Below are 6,930 nucleotides of genomic sequence, written 5' to 3'. Positions count from 1 at the left end.
TTCATTAGATGCCCCTCCATCTTCCCAGCAAAGGACCAGAGTGCTTTACAACACAAGTCTCTTTGTATACTCCCAATGACCTGTGACAGAACTAATACATGCCATTGCAAAAAATGCTAATTTTCTATTAATTCTCAACCTCACGACCCAGCTCTATAAAACCTAGATGCAAGAGGGAGGGGATATGGGGATATATGTATACATATAGCTGATTCACTTTGTTATACAGCAGAAACTAACACAACATTGTAAAGCAATTATACCCCAATAAAGATGTTAATAAATAAATAAATAACCCTAGACTTTCACAAAGCTAAACCATTGATCTATGAACAGCCCTGTCCATATCACAGAGAACAATAAATGAATCTGAAGTGGAATCACTGAATTCCAGAGGAAACCTAGGGGAATCCTAGGTCAGGATCTGAACAAGAGTATAAGACTACACATTTTTAAGCTGTGCCAAAAACCACGCTCCAGCTGGTCCCTTAAAGCAAGCGATAAACACAGCTCTTCCTGGTCTTCTGCTTCACTTTGCATTTCCTCTAATTGCTCTGGTTGCTGGCTTCATAATGTCTTTTCACCCACTGATTGTTCACCTCCAGATTTCCTTTCTGGCTTTGTCTTCCCACAGTTTCTACCCTGGCTCTGGTATTTCCACTTGTCTTGGTTGAGAAAACTCTCTGTTGTCTCTGGTACTAGGAAAATCTACCTGGGCCATCCAGTCACTCAAATTATAAAATCATGATAGGTGGGAAATGTGACAAAAGCTAGAACAAACACAGAAGAGTGAAACAAGAAAACATACAAATTTATTTCAGAAAGTTAAACCTTATGTTAGGGAAAGCTTGAAAAAATTATCAACAATAACAACAGGGTGCCTGGAGCATTGTTCAGAATGAGAAAAAACAGAAACAGATAATCACACTGCTTGGAAGCAGGGATAAAGAGATGACAAAAGGAAAGGAAAACTACTCTGTCTTTTCCCTCAAGGAGAATAATCTGCAAAAAGAGAGAGTAAATATGTTTAAGAGGACACTGAAACTCAGGAGAGGTAAGAAGGTAGTGAGAGAGCCCCCAGAGGCCTTAAGTGGATTTTTGTCTCTAGACTAAGATGAATGGCATCTTAAACACTGAGAAAACTTGCAAGTGTGATTGTCCAAACATTGCCAGTGATGTTTAAGAATAACAGGAAATGCCAGGAGTCCTCCAAGATGGAATATGAACCACATTCTGAACAGAAATAAAGATACTGGCTCTGCAAACTACAGATTAGATAGCTAGATGCCATAACCTCTTGGATTTCTATAATCAGAGTAGTTAAAAAAAGAATGAAACATTACTTGAATTGTGCCTCACACAGTAAAAATTTCTAGCATTTACATTAACACATTTCATCATCACAACATCCCTTTGTGCAAGACAAGTATTATTATTCCCAATTTTCTTTGTTGTTGTTGTTTACAAATATGGAAATTGAGATTTTGGAGAGATTGAAATACTTAGCAAAAGATGACATGATACTATCTGCCAAGACTAGTTTTATTATAACTCTCCAGCACTCTCCAAGTTCCATTTTGATATTGGAATGCTGTTATAAATCATCTGTTTTTCAACTACATCTAAAGAGAGTTGATTAACGATCAAATTAACAGTAGAGATAAGTATTTCAGATTTGACAGCACACAGTTCATATATACCATATGCAAAAGATATATATTAAAAAACAAGTTTGTGCAAAATATGACTTTAAAAACTATCTTCCTGCAAATCAAAAAGGAAAAGAAATAACTCAAACAAAAACCTGGGCAAATGGCAAGTTAGTATAGAAAAGGTTATTACTAAACATGTAAATGCAAAGTAAAACAAAAATATCAGATGGGTAATGATTAGAAAGATTTACAATTCACTTTGCTACAAGGATGTAAAGAAATGAGAACTCTGATACACTGGAAGCGGTTGTGTGAAATTGTTCACACTTTCTAGTGGGCAATCTGGAAATGTGTTCCAAAATCTTAACTTGTATATAGTTTAATTCACTTCTTGAACTATTCTACCTCTGAAACTTTATTTTAAGGCAGACTAGTGTAAGTACACGAAGATGTATATCTCTGTATGTATGGGCCATGTTGTTTACAATGGAAAAAATTTGGAAACAGCTTAACTGTCAATGAATAATAAATAAATTACAGTATACGCATAAAGTAGAATAAAATGCATACGTTCAAAAGGACAGGAATATTTATTACATTTGAAAACAAACGTGTATATATGTGTATGTTATTTTAAAAAGTATATAATATGATACTATTTATATAAAATATGTGGATTAAAATTCTGTAAAGGTAAACAATGAATTGTTAATGATGGTTATACATGGGAGCAGACTCTCTGAGAAACTTTTGGTTGCACTGAACAGTCTTTTTAAAATGTTTTTAACCATGACTTTTTTTAAAGTGATATCACCATTTGAAACCAAGAGTAATGTGACTACTGTAGGATTGCAAGATTCTGTACTTGGCTCTTTTCCTAAATAACACTTTAACCATAGCTTAATAAAGTCACAAAAAATGTCCTTATCAATTTTTTGTTGATCCAACACCTAAAGGGCCAATTCACAGATGAGAAATTAAATCATAAAGATTATTTCAAGTTGGATGATAAGATGAAATTTTAGAAAGATAATAAACGGGGCTTCCCTGGTGGCACAGTGGTTGAGAGTGCGCCTGCCGATGCAGGGTTCGTGCCCCGGTCCGGGAAGATCCCACATGCCGCGGAGCGGCTGGGCCCGTGAGCCATGGCCGCTGAGCCTGCGTGTCCGGAGCCTGTGCTCCACAACGGGAGAGGTCACAACAGTGAGAGGCCCGCGCACCGCAAAAAAAAAAAAAAGATAATAAACGTATTAATTTTAGAGACAATTAAAAAGTGAGGTTAGAATGTGAGATTGCACGATCCTCATCTGAAAAACCCTAAATGCTTTCATTAGTGATTAGGTAAATATGAGTAAATAACATGATTTACCTGCTGAACTGAAATTTCTAGTGAAATGTAAGATGATAAAGATAAAAGAGTGTTTGGATCTAGAGGAGGTAAATCACATTTTAAAATATGCACTGCTGAGCAAACATAGAGACACTGTGAAGACAGGGACTATTCTTCCTCTCCTTGTACGCCTCAATCAATACCCAGAGTGATTTCTGATACAAAATAGACACTAAATAAATATTTGTTGAATGGACAAATCAGGAGCAGCAAATGTACCGTTTTCTCAACTGAATACCACATTTGAAGAGGGAAATTTCACCAATTAAACTATGGCAGGGTTATGAAAAATATAGAAAGCATGAGGCATAAGAAGTGCTTTAAGGACTAGAAAGCCTCCAATTTCTATCTAAAAAGGTAAAGAGGGATGGACACATGACAGCTGTCTGTCTTCAAGGATTTGAAAGTGTCCTATGCAAGAAGGACTACGCTAACTCTGTATGTCACCAGAGGGCAGAATACTGACAAGAGCTTTGGATTTATAAAAACATATATCTCATATGAATACAAGTTAAATTTTTCTAAAACTCATGGTTGTCTAAAACTGTAAATTTTAATCTCTTCATCCCTGCCAGTACGAAACATCACTTCTAAAACAGGATATTTAGGGCGTTTTTGCATGGCGTGGAAGTTTGAGTGATAACTAGATCCCTTCTCACTCTACCTATTGAAAAGCATGGCACTGGGTGTTTTCATCCCAGTTGAAATGATGCTAAGCTATCAGAAATGGGCTTCAAGGCAATATGTTCACGCTTCCGATCCTGCCCCTCCTTCTAGCAAAACTATCATAATAGCTCTCAAACCCTTTAGTAATAATGAAATCGATGTCACAAGAAGAGACCCCCTCCACCTCCCATAAAATTTCATGGGCCTATGACAGTGCATTAGCACATACACTCACACTCACACACACACACACACACACGGCACAATAGGTGTCTTTTACTGAATGGCATTTACAACTTTGCTTAAAGTACTTTTAGAGACCAAATCTCGATGATGTGCTAGCTCTGATATTAGAACCTTTTCATTAATCAGATAATGATTCATCATCTGAATAAAAAAATCTAATAAATCAATTCTACCCTAGGTTGAGTCCATCGTTTTGAGTAACAGCGACTGCAGAAAATTATGGGTTTCTGTCTTGTCTGGGAACCTCATAAGTCAGACCTACAATACACTTAAGGCACTTTGAGGCCTCATGGTAAGACATATGAAGCTATTACTCATCACGATCTGTGAAGCAGCTGTACCGTGGCGTTTAATGGTAATTTTGTAAATATTTCAAATTTTTATTTTTAAGAAGATTCTTAAGACAATGCTATGTGGCGCACGCACACGCATACACGCGCACACGCACACACACATCCTACAGCTATGTACTTACCCAAGGTTTTCTCTGAAGGAGGCATTAGAGGAAATGACATTTACACGAAGCTGTAGAGTACAACACAGTAAAAGGCACTAAGCTGCTATCGCCTCAGTTTCTCCTTAGGTTGTATTTTAATGATTTCTAATACCCCTACTGAATTATTTTCATCTGCAGGCCAATTTGTTTTACTGGAATAGTGTTCGGTTTCTTTTCATCCTTTTTAAATCACCCAATTCAAATTTATGACAACTTGTTGATGTAAAGCATGAGGCTGGGTGTCAGGGATATCAGGATGTGAGTCCTGGTTGCCACCCCGCTGCTCAGGAAGGCTGTGACCTTGAGCAGAGCACATGCCCTCTGCCGCTCAGTCCCTCATCAATAAAACAAGGCCGTTGGATGGGTAGATCACTAAGGCCTTTCTAGCACATTCTCCATCTGTGCCTGTTTAAACAAGAAACAATTTAGGATTTGATTGACAACCTAGGGTCAACATTATGTACTAAGGACATGAAAAACATTTAAAAGCCTCGCCTGTGAAGCTGGATATCTCAGATAGAGTTCCCCAGACACAGATTCCGAGTCAAGAACTCTTGCAAAAGTGATTTGTTAGAAAAACTGTTAGGCAAGTGAGGAAATAGTATGAGGAAGGGATGAATGGAAGTCCGTCAAGTGTGTAGAACTAAGCAAAATCACACAGGGCGTAGTAACTGTGGCTCAACTCCACATGGGAACAACAGAGACAGAGGAGACTGTGGTCTTAATTGGGAATGAAAGAGATGTGTGTGTTCATAGCCCATCCTCCAAAACGCATCAGACCTTGCTTAAGGACTCGGACTCCAGAGGGTTGTGAATCCCAGGCATTCACATCCCGAGCATCTCTTACCTAGTCTGAGGGCAACCTTCACAAAAAGAGGTGGAATCTGGCTTCTGGGAGCGAACGCAATCAGGCAACTGAAATGCACCAAAAGAGTAACGGATCCAAAAGGACATCCGTGGAGGTTACAAAGGCCAACAGGGTCAGCCTCCATCTCCAGTCCTTCCAAAAGGCAAGCAATGAAAGCATGTTACCTTCTTTTTCCCCAAAACACTACACTTATCACATATTCAGTACAGGTACCTGAGCACTTGTAGATGCCTGACAAATTATACAGGGGTAAACAAAAGAGAGAGGGTCTCCAGACTTATGGGCCCTATAGTAAAATGGAGGAGACAGATTATAATTATAAATTATGATAATTCTATGAGGTACCATGGTGAGGAGCAGCGTGAGAAAGGAGGGGTTCATTATAAAATAAGAAGTCAAAGAAGTCTTATATGAGATAGTGACATTTAAGCTGAGACCTGAAAGATGGGCACAAACAGCCAGATAAAGAATGGAGGGGTCAGAGGTGGGGAGAGTTTTCAGACAGAAAGATCACATGCAAAGACTGTGATGCTGGAAAGAGCTTGACACGGTTAAAGATCTGAAGTAAGGCCAGTGGGGCTGGAGAGTTGTGAGCAAGATGGAGAAGAATGAGTTTCAAGAGACAGATGAGGGCTTCCCTGGTGGCACAGTGGTTGAGAGTCCGCTTGCCGATGCAGGGGACACGGGTTCGTGCCCCGGTCCGGGAAGATCCCACATGCCGCGGAGCGGCTGGGCCCGTGAGCCATGGCCGCTGAGCCTGCGTGTCCGGAGCCTGTGCTCCGCAACGGGAGAGGCCCCAGCAGTGAGAGGCCCGCGTACCGCAAAAAAAAAAAAAAAAAAAGAGACAGATGAGAGTAAATCCTCTTATACCACGAGAAGGTGTTTACATTTTATTCTCAGTGTAATGGGAAACCACTTAAGCAGGGAATAGATGTGACTAAATGGGAAACCATTTTAAACAGGAGACAAATATTTTTGAAATAACACGCTGAGTTCTGGGTAGAGAATGAATTGGAAAGAGAGCAAGAATCGGAATGGGAACACATGTTAGGAGGGTATTATGGTATTAGGTCTCATGAAAGAAGATGGTAAGTTGAATTAGAATGATAATAGTAAATATGGAAAAAATTATTTCTTCCCATGAATACAAATTTAAATCTCAAGAACTTTTCAAGCCAACTAAAAGAATAAAAATAATTGATGAGAATACCTGATCTTAATATGAGAAGACAGAGGTAACTATGACTTTTCATATTCAAGACACAATCTTAGCCTTTTTACAGTTGGAGCCACAGGAGAAAGGAAGCAGAAATAAGAGTTGGCCATGGCTACCCCAGGAGAAAAGCCCTGGGTCAATTCACACTTAATCCTACAGAGGCAAAAAGAAAAGGGAGCAAACCTAAGGCAGGAGAAAATGGTGTAGCCTATTCCACAGGCAGGGGAAAAAATAGCACTGGATTATTTTATTAATATAGTTATATTAAATTAAAAGGGAGGAGAAGACCGAAGAAAGTGCCACTCTCACGGTATGACTTTACATGAGTTCCTACTAGAAAATCAAATCGGATGATCAATTCCCTCTCTCTTATATCATATTTGTGTGTGTATGTGT

The sequence above is a fragment of the Delphinapterus leucas genome, chromosome 13 (genome assembly GCF_059928025.1).
Source record: "Delphinapterus leucas isolate spDelLeu-1000000601 "Yukka" chromosome 13, BTC_Dleu_Yukka2, whole genome shotgun sequence".
NCBI classification, from domain to species: Eukaryota; Metazoa; Chordata; class Mammalia; order Artiodactyla; family Monodontidae; genus Delphinapterus; species Delphinapterus leucas.
This window is presented reverse-complemented; position numbering follows the sequence as displayed.